The sequence below is a fragment of the Neofelis nebulosa genome, chromosome 13 (genome assembly GCF_028018385.1).
Source record: "Neofelis nebulosa isolate mNeoNeb1 chromosome 13, mNeoNeb1.pri, whole genome shotgun sequence".
NCBI classification, from domain to species: Eukaryota; Metazoa; Chordata; class Mammalia; order Carnivora; family Felidae; genus Neofelis; species Neofelis nebulosa.
The window spans coordinates 17350079-17375092 of NC_080794.1; the positions used below are offsets into that span (position 1 = coordinate 17350079).

At 40.0% G+C, this 25014-nt stretch overlaps 1 pseudogene; it reads right to left on the reverse strand.

Annotated features, from left to right (window-relative positions):
- Positions 1–5880: 5880 nt before the first annotated feature.
- Positions 5881–25014, reverse strand: part of LOC131492387 (zinc transporter 6-like) — a 28883-nt pseudogene continuing 9749 nt past the window's right edge.

Below are 25014 nucleotides of genomic sequence, written 5' to 3' on the forward strand. Positions count from 1 at the left end.
GCATGTTAGTTTATATATATGTGAAGTTAGGGATGGCATCTATTAATGTCTTTAGTCAAGAAAACAAATCTTCACTTATTGACAGGCCATTTCTGTGGTCTCTCCACATCAAGAACCTACCTTTTCCCTATAGATGGTAAAGAATCACATCGCTCAGTACCCTAACTATAATCACCCTTTGGTGATTATAGATGCTTTCTTCAATGTGATTGTTCTCCTAAAGTTCTCTTCTAAATGTGCTAACAGTCTAAAGGTCTGGAACCAAGGGTCATAAAGTAATTATTGAAAAGGTAAAAAAGAAAAGGTAAAGAGAAAGTTAAAATGTCAGCATTTGTGTTTTAGAAAATTTTCATAAATAATAACTTATTTCGTACATAGCATATTGCAATTTACACATCTTAAAACTACTACTTCACATATGGGCACATTAACACCGGGAGAAATTAACTCGCCCAAGGCTACACAGCTAAATAAGGACTAAAACTATTGGTCAAAGCCACGTAGTAGGGCTTCAACGTCTACACCCCTCAACATGATACTGATCTGCACATGCATGGTTCCTTGCAGTGTGGGAACGAGGAATGTAGCTGGGCTTCCCGCAAGCCTAGTTCCCACGTACGCAGCAGCACTGACAAGTTCACTTAGAAATAAAAGGGGGAAACAATGTACCACCCCATGCAATCCACAGATTCAGTGCAATCCTTATCAACAGCATTTTCACAGAAATAGAATACCACCAAAATTTTTATGGACCCACAGAAGACCCCAAATGGCAAAAACAATCTTGAGAAGGAAAAACAAAGCTGGATGCATCACAATCCTAGGTATTGAGAGATACTACAAAGCTGTCGTAAACAAAACAGTAGGATACTGGCTCAAAAAGACACCAATGGAGCAAAACAGAGATCCCAGCAATAAACTCACAATTATATGGTCAATTAATCCATGACAAAGGAGGCAAGAATATGTACTTGGGAAAAGACAGTCTCTTCAATAAGTAGTATTGGGAAAACTGGACAGCAATTCAAAAGCATGAAACTGGACCACTTTCTTCCAGCATACACAAACTAAAAGTAGATTAAAGACCTAACTGTGAGACCTGAAACCATAAAACTCTTAGAAGAGAGCACAGGCAATAATTGCTCTTATGTTAGCCACAGCAACTAAAAGACAACCTACCGAATGGGAGAAGATATTTACAAATATATAACTATAAGGAGTTAATACCTAAAATATATAAAGAACTTCTACAACTGAACATCGAATAGTAATAGTAAATAACATTCCTCTGATTAAAATCGGCAAAACAAAAACAAAAAAACAGAACCTGAATAGACATTTTCCCAAAGAAGACATCCAGATGGTCAACAGACACATGAAAAGATACTCAACGTCACTCATCAGCAGGGAAATACAAATCAAAATTATGATAGGATATAACCTCACACCTGTAAGAATGGCTTGTGGTAAATACAAAACAAACTACATGTTGCCAGCAAGGATGAGAAGATAAAGGAACCCTCTTGCACTGTTGGTGGGAATGCAAACTGGTGCAGCCACTGTGGATAACACTATGGAGCTTCCTCCAAAAATTAAAAGTAGAATGACCTTACGATCATATAATTCCACTACTCGGTATTTACCCAAAGAAAATGAAAGAAAAAAATTAATTTTTTTAATGTTCATTTTTTGAGAGAGAGAATGGGTGGGGAAGGGGTAAGGAGAGAGGGGGGATGGAGGACCCTAAGCAGGCTCACTCCGATGTGCAGCTCAAATTCATGAACCATGAGATCATGACCTGAGCTGAAGTCAGATGCTTAACTGACTGAGCCACCTAAGCCCCCCAAAAAACGAATTCTAAAAGATATATGCACCCTAAGTCTATTCCAGCATTATTTGCAATAACCAAAATATGGAAGCAACGTAAGCGTCTAGCCATCAACAAATGGATACCATACAATGGAATATTATTCAGCCATAAAAAAGTCTCATAAAAATGAGATCTTGCCATTTGCAACAATATGAATGAGCCCAGAGAGTATCATGCCAAGAGAACTAAGTCAGCCAGAGAAAGACAATTCCCATATGATTTCACTCACATGGAATCTGAAACAAGACAACAGAAACAGACCCATAAATACAGAGAACAAACTGCTGGCTTCTGGGGGGAGTGCGTGGAGGGACAGGGAGTGTGGGTGAGGGGGAGTGAGAAGCACAGGCTCCCGGTCACTGTCACCAAGTGAGGTGGTCCATTGGATAAAGGCACCACACCGGGAGCAGTGGTGGTGACAGGGCCGTGTGGTGATACGTGCACTTATGAGAACAGCAGATGCAGAGAACTGGAATCACTATGCTGTTTGTCCAAAACTATCAACTGTACCCAGATTATAAAAATTAAAAATACACAAATGAAAGTATTAAAAAAAGGTGGAGAAAAGGGAAAAGAGTAGAGAACATAGCCCCAGTTAGGTCTCCTTTGGCTGGTGACTATATTTCCCATGGTCTTTCTAGAAGAGTGAAGGTTGTTGGACAACCAAGAAAAACAACGCAACAGTCATCCAAGAACAAGTGTCAGCTAAGGAACCCAGGAAAGCCAGGAATTTCTTGCCAAAAGAGAAGAATTTTAAAAACTGAGTCAGAGTCGGGCTGGTGCAAACTGTCAGAGAAAGGGGTATCATCAGGACTTGCGCTCATACGAAAAAAATTAACGCAGGTCTGTTACCCTCACAATTTATAAACTTCTCCTGAAACGGCAGGCATGAGAGGCAGAAGAAAGGCACAGAGGCAGAAAGCGTTAGAGAGAGTGTGTGGTGTTGCAGCTGTCCAAATAACCAGCGGCCAATAATAAATCAAAACAACACCGAAAACACATACAGAAATTAAATATGTGAACCATTCGGTTTTAGGCCACAGTTTAAGAGCTAGGTGATACTATAAACCAGATGACCACTCATACAGTAGGTGATACCATAAACAAGATGATTACTAATACAGCACTTGAGAATAGCCTCCGTCAGAACCTGGGAGTAGGTTACGCTACATGAAATGAGTCCAGGACTGCTCATCAGTGGAATGTAACACAGAAGGATCATCCGGGATTGTCCTGATGGGCCCCATGGCATCGTGGGGCAGTGACAAGTGGAAGAGGAAGACAGAGAAGGGGCCCGAGTAACGCCAGGCGAGGAGGACCGGGCCCACCACTGCTGGCCTTGAAGCCCGAGGAAGGGGGCGCAATCAGCAGAGGCCGGGACTGGGTGTGATGCTGGAACCTGCAGAACGGCACACAGCCCTGCTGACGTCTCGCTATATCAGCCCGATGACACCCACATCAGATGGTTTCCTCTACCAGTCGAAGGTAGCCAATCTGTGTGACGCTGCTGGTTTCTGGAAACTTGTAGACAACGCAGGCCTGTGGCCACGACTCCATCTGCAGGAGCTTGGGCCGGGTGCTGCTGAGTTTCCTGGCTATGGCATGGGTTCCCAGGGCCCCGTGACCTAGAGTCTGGTTCAGAGAAGGAGATCCTTCGTGGCTCTTCGTGTGTGGTCCCTGGGCTCTGAAGCTGTTCCTAAATCTTTTCTGTGATGCTTACAGACACCTACATTCTAGGTCTTGGCCCCCATCTCCCACTGCCCTAAATGATTTCTTACCCTTAAAAATATACCTGATTGGGCTCAGGGCAATTAGAGCCCATGGCACTCCTGCTTCTATTTAGAGAAACCAGACGTTTATGTTCGGAGGGAACCGTGGAGTCAGCATGCTTGAAATCGCACACAACATACAAGAACATATGCAATTGTTTTTACCATATGAGATCATAACAAATGTAACAATTTCAGTACCTGTTATTATGCAAAAAATCATCAGGAGTGCAGTGTCTTTCATATTCATAATATGCTGTATATATTACATGGCTCTCTTCATAGGTGATAAAGTATCAAATAATAACCCATTGACTTGTTTGCATTTCCTGCAAGTAATTTCCTCTGGAGGGGAATTCAAGGCCAGTCTTGGACTGTACCATTCTGCTTACCAACTATGAAATAGAATTCTGGAGGTGGGAGGGAGGGGACAGTGGGTGATGGGTAGTGAGGAGGGCACCTTTTGGGATGAGCACTGGGTGTTGTATGGAAACCAATTTGACAATAAATTTCATTTAAAAAAATGAAAATAAAAATGTAAAGAAAGAAAGAAGGAATAGAATTCTACCTGAATACGCCCTTTGGGAGTTTTGGTAAGATTTTGAGAAGACCTGAAACTCTTCTGATTTTAAAGAAAACCATGTCCCAAAAGTTTAAACTGGGACTCCTCACATTCCATATTATCAGTGTATGATTTGATAAGTTGTTTATAGTTCATTTTGTTTGAATTTAACAGCTACAGGTTTTTTTTTTTAATTTAACCATAAAGGCAACCTATACTACTATCTCAAATGAAAACACTCATTGATTTGTGGTTGATAATAAATGAAATCTTAAACACCCATATCCGATGGAGAAATGAATCATTAACCAATGAATTTGACCTGAATCATCTGTGTTTTTGGCAAGAACTAAATAACTCTTCCCCTCTCTTTCTTCCCTTCATCTGGTTTTCTTTTTTTAATTTTTTTTAACGTTTATTTTTGAGAAAGGGAGAGACACAGCATGAACAGGGGAGGGTCAGAGAGAGGGAGACACAGAATCAGAAGCAGGCTCCAGGCTCTGAGCTGTCAGCACAGAGCCCGACGCGGGGCTCGAACTCACAGACCGAGAGATCATGACCTGAGCAGAAGTCGGCCGCTTAACTGACTGAGCCACCCAGGCGCCCCTCATCTGGTTTTCTCTAGGTTCATCCAATTGAACAAACTACCTTAAATATGACCCCAACTTTTTTTTTTCTTTTTTGTCTTAATTGGTGAACGTTGCTTGTGATACTTTTTATAAGTAATACTGGCCATGTTGGCAAGTCCTTAACATTTACGTTTGGAAAATAATCAAAACAAAAAATAAAATAATCCACGTGACTCACACTTCATCAATTTATGACTTTGACAAAGCAAAGTAAGTTAGAAATTGACCATTACACATCTCCCAATACTGTATTCTATAAACTAAGGTCTATTTCAGCAAAATCATAATATAAACTCAAACTATTTATGCAACTTTGAAAAGATATCAAATCCCACATTATACATAGGATTCCATATATTTTGGCAATATATTTGATTTTGTTAAAAAAGATTAATGCCAATCAAAAGGGTGACAAAAAATTTAAGTTCCATCATTATGTCAGTTTTTTTTTTTATTATGTCATTTTTTAAATGTTGTTCTTTGATTAAATGTAATACAGAAAACTGGAATTCCTTCATTGTTCATTAACAAAGGATTTGTTATTCATTTAACCAAAATAAAACACTTTAAGAACTACTTACAAATGTAACAAAATATTTTAATGAGAAACACTATTAAAAAATCAATAAGTCTTTTAAGCTATGCTAGACAGAACATGTTCTAGAATTTCTGATAAAAACTTTTACTTTTCCTTTGCAAGATATAAATCAGGAGGACCTCAAAGAAAAACGTATGAAGTTTGGAAAAGCTATAAAAGAGACTTTTAAAATGGACACTTTTTCCCCCCTTTCCTAGAATGTATGTCATTATTCAAGAAGCATGTTTATAAATTTCACTGAAGAGAATATTTAATAATGTGACAGATCTGCTTCCTCAAGTATTCCTCTTATCAAGATAATGTCTATCACACTGCAATCAACAGCAAAACCAAAAAAAAAATCAAAATTCAAATTTACAGAAACATGTTTTCCAAAGGAAGCCTGTTTAAACCCTAATATTTAGAAGGTTCTCGCAGCCCCAAATAAGTTTTACAAAAATTCACTTTCCTTGATTTCATGTAACCTGAACATACTATTCTCTAACACTTAGAGTAAATGATTGAACAGTCAATACGTAGTTGATTACTAAATGAATTGGAAGTCAAGGGATCAATATTCCTAAGTACATAAGTACATCATGGTCTCACTTGTCCAATGGTATTGTTAGCTCCAGTCGACTGGGCACACCTGTAAAACCAGTCCTGAATCCTGGAACTTCAAGTCCTTGATGAAGGATGCTACTCTAAGGTGTGTGTCCATGATTAACTCCCAAACCCTAAGGTCTTGGAATGTTTGGTGGAATAACTGGACTCATGTTTTTTCCAGCAATGCTGAGTGAAAATTCTGGAAGTGGGCTACTAGGCTTAGCAGGAGTCAATGTGACAGGGTTTGAATCACTAGCACCTTTTAAAGGAGGTATAAAATTATGGGATCTGAAAAGTTTAGGACATTGGCTTCAACAGGCTCAGAGAGTAAGGCAGGTCTAATCCAATCACCCTTGAAAATCTGAACAGTGCAAGTAGACCCTAGAGTGTAAAGCCTGTTGGTCACTTGAGCAAGAACCATTTGTTGATTTGCATCTTGTCAAATTCTTACATGCACTGATCCAGCAGGCCCAAAACCTAGGGTCCCAAGATGCTCGTTTCGAACTTCTAAAACTCCACCCAAGGTAGATACCTCTCTAAGTTTGTCCGATGGACCAGTAACACAGGGTAGTGTTGTCTGGAATAATACTTTGCCTCTGCACGTGGTAAGTGGGTCCAATGGGCCAGTACTACAGGGTGGTGTTGTCTGGAGTCATACTCTGTCTCTGCACACGATAACTTTGTCCAGCGGACCACTACTACAGGGTAGTGTCGTCTGCAGTAATACTTCGCCTCTACAGGCTCATGGACTACGTGGTGCCAAATGTCTGAGAGCAACAAACATGGCAGAGACAGAGTCCACAGCAAGATAATTACAAATTCCAACGAGCATATGTGCGACACAAAGACCAAATGCTCCGGCAAGATCAAACAAGACACACAGACTCACTCAGGGAGGGTAGATACTGCTACGCCCCGGAATAATTCCACACAAGCCTCCACTATGCTCTGCGACACGCTCCTGAATCCAAGTTGTACCAGCAGCCCCGAAGACCTAACACGGTTTACTCCGATTACAAAGCACCGTGAACAACTTGAAGCAAGAGCCACTGAAGTACCTACTAATGATCTCCCCATGCGTATCTGCAGCCTCTCCAAAAAGTGTTCTTTCTTTTAATATAAAGAGAGCTCCCACTTGTGCCAAGACTGAAGAGGGAAATACAGGCAAGACTTCCCATCTTCCAAATCCAAGTGAACAGAGAGGCAGGGTTTCCTCATCGTGACCCAGTAAGTACCGTACCAAACATGCCGTTCAACTAAGAGGATTGGATGGTGAAGTAAACGCGGGCAAGGAAAGCTCTCCTGTTAGTGGGCCCGCGTCCCATAAGCAGGAGGACGGTGTACGTTCAGTTTACTGCACCGAAGAGCAATCTCCTCCAGGACCTTCGGTCAGCTGTTACAAGTCTACACTCCTGGAATAACTCACCAGAAACACCTCGTGGTTTCTAAAGAGAAGAATCGTCCCCGTGAGGAGGAACAACAGTTTCTGTTGGAGAAGCTCTGGGAGCTGCGCATTCCTTATGGTCAGCATCCCAACATTTGAGACTAGAAAGATTTTTGTGCTATTTTGTTGGGAGATAAATGGAATTAAGATTTAGAACAGATCAGACTTGGGGATCTCCTCTTCAACGTGGAAATGTAGCACTGGGGCCCCCCACTGGGGATCAAAGACACTTGTGAAAGACATGTTCACGGACTGAAAAACTATGCCCTTAATGTAGGAAGTTTTTAAGACATGCTATTATGATAAAGCTCAAGTGAGCCAAACAATTACACGATAGAAACAAATTCTGTACATTTACAGAAAGCAAATGCATGTGTTAGGCAAATCATGTCATGTGTAAAATACATAGACTCAAGGATACTTATCTGCTAGAATACTGACACCTTATGAGCATTTGTTTCCTATAATGCTTCATTTTCTTAAACCCAAATGATTTTTTAAGGTAAGTATTTTCCATTTTATTTTTTAAATGTTTATTTTTCAGAGAGTGCACACGCGAGTGCACAAGCAGTGGAGGGACAGGGAGGGAGGCTCAGAATCTGAAGCGGGCTCCAGGCTCTGAGCTGTCAGCACAGAGCTGCTGTGGGGCTCGAACCCACGACCCTGAGGACCACGATTAACTGACTGAGCCACACGGGCACCCCTTAAGAATTTCCAATTAAACTAAACATCATATTTGGTAAGTATGCAATAATTTATATTAAAAATGATTTGAGTCATGAAGTGTGCTAGTCATTCCCTTTTAGGTCCCTAAGCTTCAGATGCATTCTTTTACTAAAAGCTCTTAAGAAATCTCATCTTATTTCTAATTCAATGTCAGAGAATTAACGTGTTGACATTGGAATTAGATTATCAATCCCAGTGTAATTGAAATGATATATGTAACCACTTAATAGAACAGGGAGTGTAGATGGAAAAGAAAACATCCCTATCTTCTTGCCTAAGAACTAGATTCTCTGCCTTTAAGGACAACAATTATTTCAATCTCCATTCTAATTCAATCCACAGCCCCCAGAACAGAACTATGGGTGCTCTATTTCATTCTGTCTTCAACGGAATTTGAACTGAGGAATTGGAGCAGATATCCACTTATTCACAAATGCAGTCTATTTCTAATTCTTGGCCAAATAAGCTCTCAGAAAGATGAGTTAAAAAAAAATTCTTAGCACCCATATATATGACGAAGGTATTTTGGCTTGTGAAGAATGAATATAGCTTCAATCCTGGCAAGATTTTTTACAACGATGAAAATCAGCATCATCCTTACAGGAAATACTTCCTAACCCCCCTCTGTTCCATTTGAAGAGCAGTCACAAATCATTTTAAAGTCCTTGCTCCTAGGGTGGATTCTCACACTGTCCTAGGCTTCATACTTTATAGGATTTGAAAAATCAATGCGATAATTTCATTCAGAATAAAAATGTGAGCACCTTGAACTTGGAAAGGAGCAAATGTCACCATAGCACATCGATATTTTCCATTTGGTACCAGTTGGTACAGAGCTTAAAAACAAAAAAAAAAAAAAAACAGGAGAGAGAGGGATAACCAGAAGGAATGAGGTTACACAGAGACAGTACATACACAAGTCCATACATCCTCAAGCCCTCAGTCTTAGCGGAACCATGGTTCTGGTAAGCTGCTGGAAACACTAAGAGAAGTGAACATTCCCATAACATACCAAAGAAGAGTAAGCAGCATAAAGGAAAGATCATTTATCACAGGCACAAACTTCTGTGGTTCCCTTACCCACTTGGCCACTTGTTAGCTCTACGACCTTAGGGCACGCTAGTACCCCCTTGTAACCTCCATCTTTCCATCTGAAAAATGAGGCTAATAGCACCTTCTTTATCGAGGTCTTGAGGGGAGTTTATGGAATCTGAGTATGAGTGTTGTGCCTGTAGAGGTGGTGGTTATGGTCAGGGAGTTCATGGAGTAGAACACAGACCACCCAGATTCTAGTCTTAGTTCCACTACTCACCAGCTGTACACCTTGCATGTGTGACAGACAGATTCTCTGAACCTCAGCAGTTCTGCCTGAAAAATGCAGATAATTGTTTAGGCCCTACCTTCCTCATCGCTTTATTTTCAAATCAAGTAAGATAAATACATTTATAAACGGAAAGAACTGTTTCAGCATAATATTAGTTATGCCAGAATGGCAGGCTCTAAAGACCATTTTTACTTTCAAAGAACCCACCAGACTCCTTAGGAATAAAAATGCATGGGAAAAAAAAGTATGTATTTACATTATGTTCTTTACTAAAAGGTTCAATGCTTATTAATTAAAAGGTCTAACTGACATTCAAAAGTTTAATGCTTTACTAAGATCAGTTATCTTCACTTGTGTCCACTAAATACAACAGATTTAAATGGTACTCCTACAATATTGGTCTTGAAATCTCATTCTGCCTTAGGTCATTTTCTCCCATCTAAAGAGACGGATTTTAGTAAAACAGTGTTTGCCACTGAGAATGTTTTCTTAAAATAACCTTATGTCATCGTGAAGCCTCTTAGGTTTACACTTTGGATTTTAAGTAAAGCAATCCACGCTGATTTTCAAATTAACTATGATACACAACAAAATCCTTCATAACAAAGTACCATCATTCATAGATACTCGGAAACAATTATTCTAAATCTGACTCCTTAAACAAGTTTGTAAAGAGAAACCCGTTATTATTCTACAGTACTTCAGAGGGGCCTCAGAAGGCATGTTAGGATTGGTAGGATTTCTTGAATATAAGTTCTGGGACATTGAGCCAAGAGCTAAAAATACAATATTAAAAAAAAGTTATCTGAGGTTATAATGCATTTTGCTGTACTTCAGGAATGTTTAAAACGCTGATAAAGGAATGGTAAGTTGTTCAGTAGGTGTTGTTTTCCGCCCCACCCCCCCTTCTCCCTGCCCTGGGAGGTGGGGCAGACTCTCAGAAATATAAATTTCAGCCAAGAAAAAAAAAAAAAAAAAAAAAAAAAAAAGGTACTGAGGTTAAACAAGTTTTGCTCACTCACCCTTATTATAAAACCAATGTCAGTCATACTCAACTGCTTGCCCCACCCTTTGTTAACAGGGAATGGGTTTTGCAACTGGTGGAATCATTCATTCACCCCTTCAACCCGACAGACCTCAGTTTCTCGTCCCTGAGGTTCCACAAGGAAAGCAAGCATACAGACTTCTTTATCTCGTGAAGAAGAGAGGAAATAAACAAATGAAGACGTACTTATGTTAGGTGGGAATATGCGCTATAAAGAAAAATGAGGAGCAGTCAAGGAGGAAACCAGCCATAGGAACAGGGAAGGTGGTAGTCCCGAACGCAATCACCTTTAACTTTAAAGGTGCGTTTGAAACTCATACCAACCAGAGCCACTGTCAGGAGAATACAGCTGTGCCTCCTGCAGCCTCATTACAAACTCTGAACGTGTCAGGGACTGGTCACTGAGAAGTCCTCAGGAAATAGCAATCACAAATGCTAAGAACAGCCGAAGTCTTATGCTGGAAAACGTATTGAAAATCTAGACACTGCGTTAAACACGTATATTATTTTTTGTTGACATTTTGAGGTTTTAGGGCCTCCAGAAGAGGAAATATGGCTATGTATCATTTGCAATTCCTGCCACCAGGAAGCACAGCCTCTTTCGCCCCACCGTGAACCTGGTCTATTAATCAGTGAATGGCGGGAGAAGCAACATCATGTGCGTCGCAGGGCCCAGATTTCAACAGGACTGCAATCTCCGCCTTTGCACTGTTTGGGACCCAGAGATCGCCATGCGGTGAGGAAGTTTGCAACGCAAGACCACGTGCAGACTGCAGACAATTCAGCCATCCTAGCCGAACCAGGGCTTGGGCCAGCCAGCAGCGTCCAAGCAAATTTAAGGCAGATTGGTAGAAAAAGCTCCCAGGTAACCCACACAGTCCACAGACATAATAAACCGTTGTTGTTTGCAGCCTCCAAGCTTTGGGGTAGTTTTTTATGCTGCGATAGACAGGCAACTCTGGCACAGGAGGAGAAACGGAAGCTGACGGCGTTCAGAGGCTCCCGGCAAATGAGACCAGAGCCAGGACTGCACGTCACATCTGTCCGAGTGCAACCACTGGCGTCTGTAGCACTGCAGTTCTGACTTTCCCAAAAATCCATTTATCCTGAGAAAACGCTAAGATCATCCATAAATTTTTACCAGACTCAAAATTTCCATGATTATGTGAGCATTTAGATACATTCCCTGCTGAGCCCCCTCCTCAAAGAATTATACCATCCCAGCAATTCCCCAGATAAAAAGTTCTTACACCACTGAATTAAAATTACCATTATATCAGTAATATTTAAGCAATCTCACCTAAAACATATTGTTCTGTGTCTATTTCCAAATAGATCTAGATCTAGATCGATATACAGGGGATTATGATAGCCAGCTGGTTCAGTGGTGAGGAGGGGATGAAGGGTAGGACATGCCATTAGTGCAGCGATATCACATGCACAGAATTACATATGGCGGAGCACAGAACGTCCATGGATCTATATTTATGTATATATATACCCACACAGTATATATTCCTAAGAAACTTATCCAAAAGTAATGCACCCTTACTGCATTGTATCTGAGATTAAAGATGGTCCCAAATCCTTTCATGGCCATCCCTTGGAGAACCAAGATGTAGGTTTTCTGCCCTTGAATTTCTTGGGATTCTACACCACCATGTAAGAAACCCACCTTTGTGGAGATGGTCAGGCTGTAGAGGAGGTCAAGCTCGCCCCCTGAGGGGGTCGCAGAGGACCGTCCCCGCTCAGTCAGCCATCCCAATACAAGTGACAGAAGGTCAGCAAAGTTTTTTGAGGGCACCACCTTCAGCTGCGACTGCATGAGGGGACACATGTGACAACCACCTAGTTCAGCCCATCAACTCCCAACATCGTAAATGAGGACATATTGTTCTTTTGTGGCAGTTTACTAGAGATAGACATCCGGAACACATGTGCTTCTAATTACAAGAAGGAAAATTCTTAACATTTCTGTCTAGTTTAATAACTTCATGGCTTCTTAGAACAGATCCTGTCTCCCCCCAACCCTGGCTGACTGATACATACACACAACACACCCTATATGAATTGGAATTTATACACAAACCCACAAAATGGCAATATTTTTAAGTTATCCAATAAAATATGAAGCTACAATGAAAAGTCTACTGTAAAGTGGAGGATAAAATTTACTAAAAATGGTGGCAAATACAAATTTGACTCTTCAATTTGACTGTGAAATTCCCGATAACCATGAATAAAAAAGGAAAAAATAAGCCTACATGTCCCTCATTACTGAAACGGAAGAAACACACGACTAAAAATATGTATTGTTCTCCTAGAAACAAAGGAAAATTCTGTTTTAATGATGCATTTTATCTAGGCCACCAGACAGCGTCTGTGTATATATGTCTGACATTAGAAAGAACTCACAATTAGCATTTACATAGAAATCAGAAGCCAAAGAATGTAGACTTTTCTCCAAACCATATAAAAAAGGGGCAGCTTCCTAAATATGAGAGGTTCTTAGAAATTAATTAGAAAATTGGTTACCACTATGAACAGGCAATTTATAGAAAGAAGTTAATGAAATGGTTTTGAAATATACAAAAATATGTTCTATCTACAAGCTATTAAGGAATTCAAATTAAAATAAAAAATGATGCAGTGTTTTCAAATCTCTGACAAAGATAAATAGACGTGATGACATAGCATGTGATGGAGGAAGGGGAAGTCTGATCCCTTTCAGACCATGGTCAATGTTGGTCTCCATGGCTCACAGAAGGGCAATTCTGCAGGAACTCCCCAGCATTTCCACCCCGGGACTCCATCATACGTAAGTGTTTGCACACATTTGCAAATATCTCTGTAAAGATGGCCATTAAATAACTAATTTATAAATATCTTTAATAGTCTATTACTGATTGATAAAATACTGACATTCAAATATTGAAATTTCATGCAATGTTTAATAAAAGTATATACTCAAATATAGAGAGAACTCTAATGGTTATTCTTAGGTGCAGAAAGCAAAGTGCACGTCTGTATGCATTTTACTTTCAATTGTATAAAAAAGGGGCATGTGGATACACACGTATGCATGTATATGCATCAACTATTTTGGAAAGATTTGTAAGAAACATAATATATCGGGGGAAATACAACAGAGAAATATGGGAAGCAGCCTCATTTTTACGTAACTTTTTTTTTTTTTTTTTTTTTTTTGCTATTTGCATTTTTACCGTGTGCCATTTTTCCTCAGTAAAATTAGTGGGGTGGGGAGAAGTTCAGGGATTTCCCTATGGCTTCCAATTAACAATTAACTAATTGTTAATACAAGAGTGCAGCAATTTGGAAGCTGAAGGTTATGTAGATGTAGTTTACAACAGCGTTTTTTAAATTATGTTCCAGAAAACCCTAGAATTCCCCAGAGTTGCTTGGGGCCACCGCAGAGGCTGATGAGGAGGCAAAGTGGTAAAAAAGATACCCCTCACCCTTACCAGCTTCAAAGTAATCAGCTTTTACGCATTGTATTCACTGAGTTACACAAAATGCTTTGTTTGAATGGAAAACTTCCACTGTTAGAAGAGGGAGATTTCTTGACATAAGGAATACAGCAACAACCTATCCCCTAGCTGTCAACTGTGATACTGGAGACAGCTGGCTAGTTTGATTTTAACCTACATCATTCCAGGAGAGCTGAAGGATTCTTTATGGTACATGGCATCGTATATACTTCTAGATCTCCTACACAGCTCTTGTTTGAACGTGTTTTCATTATGGGACAATATCTATAGGAAGAATTGGCAATTTATTTGCCAAATTTCCAAATGGAAAAAAAAAAAACCATAAAACCTTCAAATGTTTTATATTAAATCTGTAAACTTTTTTTTTTCCCCACAGTTGGGAGTAATTTCACATCAGCCTTAATAACCTTGTCACACCTACTGAGGAAGCAATTGTTGGAATCTAGAACTTCACAGAATACCAATTAATGTTTTCCTTGATAAAAAGAGGTTTCAGTTTCAAGTTTTGGCTTAGTTACTATCGTCTATGCTTGCATCATTAAATTTCTTTTCTAACTGCAACTAAGTATGTTCTCTTTCTCACATTATTTCTGGCTATCATTTACAAGGCATTGGCTCCAATATTTTATTGCAGAATGAACGATCTGCTCGTGTGTCAGAGACCATGTCCGTTTCCTCCAGAAGAGTGCCCTGTGCACTAGGAAGCTGTTATTAACACTGGTTTCTATCTTCTGTAATTTGGGCAGGAGGACTTTCTCTTGATGCTCATAGACATAACATGTCAAATAGTAGCTTCTTTTGCCTAATCCTATGAATTGTGGCCCCCCACCCCCACCCCTTAAGTTTAATGTCCCTGGTCAGCCACATTTGTCTAGTGGATTCTATTCAGATGTCTAATAACTCCTATGAAGGGATCCTTTTCTAATAACTGATCTTCATTTCTGAACTTAATTTTCATCAATATTACTCTCCCCTTGACCCCTATCTATTGGCCACCCCTCTGTGACTTTCCCCCTGGACATTCCTATCTCTAGGCTAAGCGACAGCTTTATCTGTTCTAGGCTCCATTGCGATCCCAGATAAGACTGGACCCTCTAACCGCCCTGGAGGAAGGGGTCTCATTGGATTTTCAAACAAAATTAAGGAGGCTCTGCAATTCTCTGAGAGTAATAAGGATTTAAAATACTGAATGTTACTCTATATGTACAATCAGAGACTCCATTAGAAACTGACTAGGTGTTAAGGGGAACTTAACATTGGTTATCAAAAGCCCACACTCCCAGAAACCATCCTTCCTACTAAAAAAGAAATAGATGTTTCCTCCATTATAAACTAGGATACACTTATTTTTACAGTAATATGCAACTATTCCCTAAACTTCTCATCTGTTAGGCAGAGCAGCACCTAGTTTGGAGGAATGGGTTAAACTTCAATGTCTCCCCCATCATTTGGAACAGAGCCACTGGAAGTTTGCAAGCGGTCTTGTTTTGTTGTGGTTTTAATGAGTAGGGGGCAGGCAGGGGAATCAGAGGTAAGTTTTCCTCTCCGAATGATTCTGGGAGAGGTCTCAACTGGATTAGGGGAGAAGGCAACTAAAAATAACGACCACAGTCCTTTCTTAGTTGTATTAATTGCATATGCACAGGCAAACAACATAGTGAAGAATGGCATAAAGGAGAAATGAACCGATGGTGAATGCATCTTTTTCCGAGTCAAAGCTGACATTTCAGCTTCCCTGAGGGAGAGTGTAGAGAAAGTGAGGGGTGTGCAGAGAGACTAAGATAGTCGGCAGGCTGTCTGGAGAGAAAGGTGAAGTCAAGAGCTGTCAGCTGGGAAGGAAAGACACAGGCATGTAGAAAACATTCCGGCAAACCAACCGTGCCCTGTTACTTTAAACGAGCCAGCAAAATTAGTTGGGGTTTTTTTCTAATATCAAAAGATAGCTCATCCCAAGAATTCAGTATTTTTGCTTAATTCTCCATTATCACTGTACAGTTTAGCCACTAATCTTTGCAGTTGCAAAGACGTCACTTCTCTGAAGCAAAAAAAAAAAAAAAAAAAAAAAAAAAAAACCAAAAAACATGGTTAACAAAAGCCAAATGGAATAAGGAACACGGTCGTGAGAGAAGTTCAAAATAGAAATACGGGCCGTCCTTGCAGAAAGTGTTCCACATCCACACACGGCTCCTCTTACTCCACATCCCCCAATGTCTCTGCAATCCTAGAGTGACAGTTTTGGCACCCTGGAAGTTGCCTTATTTTTCTCACGTTCTTTAGAGGAACATACTATCAGGATACCTACAGAAACCTCTGAAACACTGAACTATAATGCTCAGCCACCCCCATATATATTACGAAGCCAGTATCTGAGACAGTGCCAATGTCTTATCTTTGAAGTCTGAAAAGCGTAAAAACCCAAAAATAAGGTCTTTGCAAAAAAAAAAAACCAAACAAACAAAAAAAACAGTTGTTTTTTTCCAGTGGCTCAGGTGGTTAAGCATCTGATTTTGGCTCAGACCACAATCTCAGTCTTCAGAAGTTCGAGCCCCATGTCCGGCTCTGTGCCGACATCTCAGAGCCTGGAGCCTGCTTCAGATTCTGTGTCTCCCTCTCTCCCTGCTCCCCCCGCGCCTTGCATTCTCATTCTCAAAAATAAACAGACATTTTTAAAAAAATACACATCCAGAAAAAAATCTGGTATCATCTTGCAAAATACTGAAATTATAAATCCTTAGTCAAATTTAAAATACTAAATTTTAACAATTTTGGAATGTTTTTAGATTTTCAGAAAAACTGGGGATACATTAGTTTCCACCTACCCCAGTTTCTATTTTGAAAATATATTACGGTTCATTTGCACAACTAATCAATCAATATTGAATACTATTTTGATTTGAAATTCATATTCAGATTTTCTAGCTGATACCCAGGGTCCTTCTGCATTTTTACTGCTTCAGCCTGCCATCCAGGAAAGCACATAATTACTGGTCATGTGTCCATAGGCTTTTCGATGTGACAGTTTCTCAAACTTGGTTTTTAATTTTTTTTAGTGTTTATTTTTGAGAGTTAAAGTCAGAGCATGAGCAAGGGAGGAGCAGAGAGGGAGGGGGACACAGCATCTGAAGCAGGCTCCAGGCTCTGAGCGGTCAGCACAGAACCCGACGCAGGGCTTGAATCAACTGACAGAGCCAGCCAGGTGCCCCAAACTTTGTTTTTGATGACCGCGACAGTTTTGGAGTTTATCAGTCAGGTGTTTTGTAGATATTTTTTAAATCCCAGTTGGGTAACTGTTTTCTCATGGCTTAGTTGGGGTTACTGGGTTTTGTTTTTTTTCTGGGGGGGGGGTGGTGGGAGAAGATCACAGAGGTAACATGCTGTGTTTGTCGTTTATCAAGGGTACACACTACAGACGTGACTTATTCATGTCAATCGTGATCATTTGGCTGAGACAGTGTTTGTCGGTTTAATCACTGTACTTTTCCTGCCCTTTCCACACAGTACTTTTTGGCAGGAAATCCCTAGCAGCCCACACCTAAGGAGCAGAGAGTTCTTCCCCCCGCCCCCACCCCCGGAGACTGGAGTGTTTATATAAACTATAATTCTTTTACAGGAGAGGTTTGTCTTTTCTCTATTTATTCAATCATTTCTTTGTATCAGCATAGGCTTAAGGATATTTACTGTACACTTTGGGTATAACATAATATCAGTCTAATCGCGTTGCTTAAATTATTACATATTTGGCCATCAGAAGCTCTTTCAAAAAGCTCCTGAGTGCCTTGGACATAACCCCACGATGGTGGGATTTGAGAGCTTCCTTACTTCCTGGCAAACTCATATGTCCCAGGCTGTTATATAGCTATTGCCCCAGTCCTAGGACCCAGCCATTTTCCAAAGAAATCTTAATTGCTTTGAACACAGAATGGTATTAACTAAGGTCTGGGCACCATGTCCGGTGGCTTCTAAGCTCTCCCCACTGATGGAGCACAGAACTGCGTGTGAGCTAACTGATGTGTGCATACATCTGTGCACCTTTCTACATGCATCCGACAGTAACTCCATTAAGTAAAACGTGGGTTCACGCACAGATCATTCTAGTCTTCTCTTTGCTTATCGGCAACAGCTACTCCAGCAGTGAGAAACCTGCCTCCCACAGACCATCCCCCTTTCAAAATTACTTGTAAAGTTCTGTAACTTTCTCTCAAAGTCTATTTCCTAGGTGGAGCCTGGGTGGATACACATAGACACAGAGCTATTAAGATTTCAGAGATCTGATTCACTCTCCCTTTTATCTGTGTGAGAATTGAAGCTTATGACTTATCCAAGGTCATAAAATTAGTTATTGATGTATTTATAACAAAAAGCCAGGTGTCTTCTTTCTTAAAATTGAGCATTTGAGATTTCAGAATGGTTCAGCCAAATGCTGTTACAGGTGAAAAAATTTACATCCACAGAATTTAACATCTTCTATCTGGTTAAAGACTAGAAGACCATTGAAAATAGGAAATTATGACAAAATCATATTTATCTGCAACAACAATCTAAATTTCAATGATCAAAATTTAGTTTTTGGCTCAGCTATGAGTTCATGTCACCCTGTATTAGAGTCAAATAATTTAAATAAATTTGAAGATTATTATCTATATCAAAATATTTTAGCTATAGTCTGTGACTCAGTACTGATGGAAAGTGAATCCATTTACATAATTACAGAAGTGCTCACAGAGACACAAAAGTTTGCTGATACTCTACTTGTTTCTATTTAGCAGGAAACAGTCTTATTCCAATGGTCTGGACCCTCTTCATCAGTTACAAAGGAAATAAACGCTGACATATGTCTGCCCAAATAATTGGATCAGGACATAATGTTACTTGACTTACACAGGAGTTAATATTCATGGAAAGAATCTCTTATTACAGGTAAACAGATTTTTTTTTAATTTTTTTTTTCAACGTTTTTTTATTTTTGGGACAGAGAGAGACATAGCATGAACGGGGGAGGGGCAGAGAGAGAGGGAGACACAGAATCGGAAACAGGCTCCAGGCTCCGAGCCGTCAGCCCAGAGCCTGACGCGGGGCTCGAACTCACAGACCGCGAGATCGTGACCTGGCTGAAGTCAGACGCCTAACCGACTGCGCCACCCAGGCGCCCCTAGATTTTTTGATTAGTATAAAATAAATCCTATTAGAAAGTATAAATAAAATTTTTCTAACAAGTGATTTTTAGAGCCTTTTTCATAGTAAAATTTTCAGAGGATATTTACCAAAAATATAAGTAAACAGCAGTAAATGAAGTAAACTAAAAATGAATATCTACTTCTTATATATCAGACACTATTCTATGTTTTATATGTAGTAGCTTATTTAGTCTTCAATAAAATAATATTCCTATTTGAGAAATCTATAGAACAGAGCAAAACAAATCCAAGAAGTAGGGTGTACTCTAGCTTTTACTGAATTTCAGCCTTTATTTAAATGAAATTTTAGGAGCCTGGAGTTCAGAGATCCCTGTGTCCAGAGGTTCTTAGTGCTACCTGCATCTTAGAATAACGTACAGTGGGGCATCTGGGTGGCTCAAGTGTGTTGAGCATCTGACTTTGGCTCAGGTCACGATCTTGCGGTCCGTGGGTTAGAGCCCCCCTTCAGGCTCTGTACTGACAGCTCAGAGCCTGGAGTCTGCTTCAGATTCTGTCTCCCTCTCTTTCTGCCCTTCCCCCCACCCATGCTTGGTCTCTCAGGAAAAAAACATTAAAAAATTAAAAACAAAGAATAGCCTATAGTAAGCGACCTGCATGTTAGAGTAATCACAGTCCTGCTACCTGTGTATTAATCTAGATTACTGCTACCTGTGTATTAGAGTAGTCCACAGTACTGAAGTGAATACTATAGGACCTTAGATGTGGTTCTCAAATTTATGCATAAAATCAGAACCACATAATTTTTTTTTAAATTTATTTAAGTTTACTTATTTTGAGGGCACACAAACAAGAAGGGGCAGAGACAGGGGGAGAGAGAGAATCCCAAGTAGGGGCCTCACACTCAGCTCAGAGACTGATGTGGGGCTCAAATTCACGAACCACAAGATCATGACCTGAGCCGAAATCAAGAGTTGGAGGCTTAACGGACTGAGCCACCCAGGGGCTCTTCAAGGATTTTTTCTTTTCTTTTCTTTTTTTTTTTTTTAAAGCATTAAACCCTCAACCTCAGGGTTTCTAATTTAATAGTTCTGGAGAGGATCCCAATACTTTCTACCTCCACGAAGGGCCCAGGTTGTGTCGGTGGCCAGGGCACTGCACTCAAAACCAGGTTAAGTTTTGAATTAGAATCTCTACAACTGGTAGAATTGAAGCCTGAGCAAAATTTGTTTTTAATTGAACTCTGCAACCACGTAAGAATGTATGGAGAATGAACACCCTGCATCAGTTAGCCAATGCCAACCATTATCGACCATCTTTTTTTATTAAACAAAGTTTCACTTTTTTTTAGTGGGAGGAACTTAGGGGGGGTCCCATTGATCCTTCTAATTCCTTCACTTTTTCTGTTTTCCTTCCTTTATTTTTGTTCCTTTTGTCTTCCTGTTCCTTGGTCCTTGTTCCTTTTGTCACATCCCAGATGTGACTTCCTTCATAGAGAATTCTCCTGCATTTCTAAGTGACAGACTTTCTCTTGAGTAACCCTCACGCCATATCACACAGGTGCCTCTAAAGCACACTCTACCCAGGTGTCCATAAACAACCAGGACCAGAAACTTCTAATGCCAGCTCCACTCCCTAATTTTACATAATTTAGGAAAAACTGATGGGCCAGAATTAGACGTCTCACCCTCTAACCCTCCATCTCTTCAACTACGTTTTCTGGTAGAAAATAAAGACATCACTTTATGAGAAGGAAAACAAATTGTGTGGAAGGATTGAAGAAGTCACGGTAAGGACAGTGGTAATGGTGTTATGTTCAGATTGTCTTACAGTGTATCTTTAAAAAGTCAAAAAGTGAGCGTCTCCATAGATGTCCTCGTTTATCAATACCAGAATGTTTGATGCTCTGGAAAGCTGGGAGACAGAACACGTGACTTCAGGTTTTAGCTTAGCCATACGTGGTCAGTCCCAAGTCCCAGAACAGACTACTCAAGTTGCGGTTTCTTCAACTGTACAATGTAACAAGAAGCAACTAAGAAATTGCATGTAAAGATCTTTATCAATACTAATAGATGAACAAGTTAAAAAAATACCTATTTGGTCATGCCTTTGTTTTAGAGACTACAAATGATGGGGCGCCTGGGCAGCTCAGTTGGTTTATCATCCAACTCTTGGTTTTGGCTCAGGTCATGATCTCACAGTTCGTGAGTTCAAGCCCCGTGCTAACAGCATGAAGCCTGCATAGGATTCTCTATTTCTTCCCCTCCCCCTGCTCATGCCTCTCTCTCTCAAAATTAGTAAACAAACTTAAGACTAAAAATGACTTTCCATTTAAATTGTAGGTGTATGTTTTTAATGTGCAGATTATTACAGGTTCTGACTTAAAATATTCTACATCTGTTTAAGGACTCATTATATCTGGCCTAATTCCATTAAATGCACTGTTTACTAATAGTTGAATCTGAACTGCTGACTGTTAGGTTTTCTAGTATTTTTTGTTTCTCATTTATAGATCATTAAATTATGTATGAAAATCAGACCATTCTCTTTTCTTGTTTACTGAAAGGTACTTATAAAGTTTCACATCAAAATTTTAAAGAGCTCACATTAATGGTGCCTCAGTGATGAATACGGTAAATCACCATGGCCAAACTTAATTTTCTTAAACTTGCCAGAGTTGAATATTCTTACATTTTAAACAAAGCCTGAGCTTTTCTCTAGCTTGTAGAATTCAGTATAGGGGAAACAAATAGGTAAGCAAGCTTGGAAATCTTCCGTTCACCATTAGCCTGTGAAATCCAGCTTCCTTGTTTTAGTTAACCCTGCCAAGTGCAAGCAGGAGTGAATCTGTACCAGCACATGATGCGAAGGAAACGATCTGCTCTTGAGTTTTCTATTTCAAACTTAGGTTCATTATCCTGTTGTATCACAAAAACTCTAAGCACTGCAGCATACAGAATGTAATTGCAAAGTTCGAGAAATGCCTGAATTTGACTTGAATTCTATTGGACATGCGTATGCCTGCCTGTTAAAACTAATCTCATGAATGCTATATAGGCAAGCTTGGCGATGCAATTTTACATAAAAAATAAATTTTAGTATCCTCAGGATTCAGGAATTTAAGAAAAAAAACTAAGGACTTAATGTATCAATGTCGCTGGTACTCATACAATTGATTTATTGCTTTCTGGAAAGCTTTCTTTCCCAAGTGCACCATGAGATGCAGTGTTGGCATTAAATGCAGCACAGAGGTCCCCCCTACCACTCCCCTTAGAGAAAACTCCCCCAATGCCCGATTAACCGTGTGGAGGAATGAGAAAAGGTTGGCCTAGGTTACTGTAAGGAGATAAAGAGACGGCCTTTGGCTGTTGGAAACATTACCTACATGAACAAAATTTCATGTCGGTTTGTCAATACACCAGCCAAAATGCAGACGGATGGATTACCATCAAGTGTGAAGTTTTAATGGTTTGATCCAAGACAGTGTGGGGTCTTCAAGATTTCCATGAAGGTAGCACCAGATAGGCTGTCATCCTTTAGAGATGCTAAAGCTGAGATCTAATCAGGGACGGAAGGGGCAGGGAAGAAGAGCCAAGCCAGAAAGATTACAAGGACACAGGCAGAGGAGACACTTTGGTTTCACAAGTTAGCCGACACTCACGATCACAAGGGCGTATGCTTTGATTTGCAGTTTCTAGATGGGCAACTCCACAGCCAGGATGAGGCTCATCAGGGATTCATTTGTGTAAGGCTGGGAAGTTGAAGCAGGCACTAGCCTCCCCACAGGCTATGAAAAACCTCGTAGGACCACTTCTGGCCACAAGCCCCTGACCCCTGCTTCATGCAGTATCAGACTGCAAGTGAGTCAATCTCCTCATGAGAAAAAAAAATTGGTTTTGTATAAGTAACTGACTGCACACAGAGGCATCCTGGCTCTGGCAGTACAGCACAAGGTGTGGGTATCATTGCAACCAAATGCACCAGTATTGGAGGATAAAGTTCAGGCTGCCTGAGAGTATCTTCTACTTTGAACCCCCCCTCCCCCGAACAACACATACTACTCAACAATGACTGTGGGAGAACTAGGCTTAACAGTTAAAATACTTTTATATAAACGATCCAAGATTCATCTGACACATCTACCTAGCTATCATTCAGAATATTAATACTTAAGCTTGAGGACAGTTTATTGAACAAAGTTCAGTGAACAAAAAACTCGTCCCTACATTTCCAAAGTTGTTCCACATTGAGAACAGTTATCCTTCCCATCATTTTCGTTAAGAAATCTGAATTTATTACATTTGGGTTTAGCTGGACACGTTAAGAAATAATTCACCTCTTAACATGGAATCTTTCTTTTCAAACGTAACTATGCAGCCGATGGATATTACACTTACATGTTTCACAGAAAAGTGAGTGCAAGGCATTCTTGGTCATCATTCATCGTACCTTGGGGTGGCTGTGCTTTTGGTTCTTTTGCCACTTTTGAGATCTAGATCCTTTTTCATAACAAGTTCTTTAAGGAAATAGACTATTTATTCTTTCCATTTCATTCATTTGTGGTTTTTTGTTTTACTTTTTGATTGGCTCTCCCTTACACTGCCTTTCAAATTTGAGCAGGACCCAGTGATTGAGGGAAGAAGAGCTGCTAATGAAGTAACCAATTTTCCACAAGGACTGATGAAAAGGACTGATTTTATTTCCTTTCTAGCATTCCCAGTGATAAAAGGAGCATTATTTTTATTTGTCGGCATATGACGCAAGAAGTCTACGTGCAAGAACAAACAGAATAAAAATGTGGGCATACCTCACTTTGCTGGGCTTTGCTTGTACTTCAGATATTACTTTTTTTTTTTTTTCTTTTTTTTTTTTTTTTTTTTTTTTTTTTTAACAAACTGAAGGCTCAAGACTTCAGTGTAAATAATTGCAGATGTGGGGAACCAGCAAGAGAACCGGACTCAGAAGTGGAGCCTGAAGGTGGGACTGAACGTCTGCATCACCTGACACAACTCCAATGGACAAGAACCAAGAAGTGGCTTCTTGAGATGGAATCTAGTCCCGGTGAAGACGCTGTGAAGACTGTTGAGATGACAACACAGAACATCACATGAACTCAGTTGAGAAAGCAGTGGCAGGTTGGAGAGGACGGACTCCAGTTCTGAGAGAAGTTCTACTGGGGGTTGGATGCTATCAAACCATCACCCGCTACAGAGAAATCGTTCACGAAAGAAGAGTCAATGGGTGCTGCCAACTTCACTGTTGTCTAAGAATTTGCCACCCCACCCCAGCCTTCAGTGCCCACCACCCTGTCAGCAGCCATCGATATCGAGGGAGGACCCTCCACCAGCAGAAAGATCATGACTCATTGAAACCTCAGATAGTCACCAGTTTTCAGCAATAAGCTATGTATATTTTTAAACTATGTATATTAAACAATGTATGTTTTTTAGGGATGCTGTTGCTCCTTTAATAGACTATGGGTGTAAACATGATTTACATGCCCTGGGAAACCAGAAAATTCATTTCACTGGTTTTATTGCCAGGTTTGCTTCCTTGTGGTTGTTTGTAACCAAACCCATGATCTCTCTCTCAAGTGACTGTAGTCCTCTGACTCACACTCTAACCCAAATGATCTCCTTTTCATTATCTTGGAGGTCACAAATTTCATGTTTTAAACATATTCCATGATTTAAACCTAAATCATTTATCATGTTTTAAACGATTTCACTTTTGTCTTGTAACACTTGAAAAATGAATGACTGGAGCTCAGCATGGAAACCCTTTAGCCTACTGGATGAACCCAAGAGGCAAGAAAATAAAT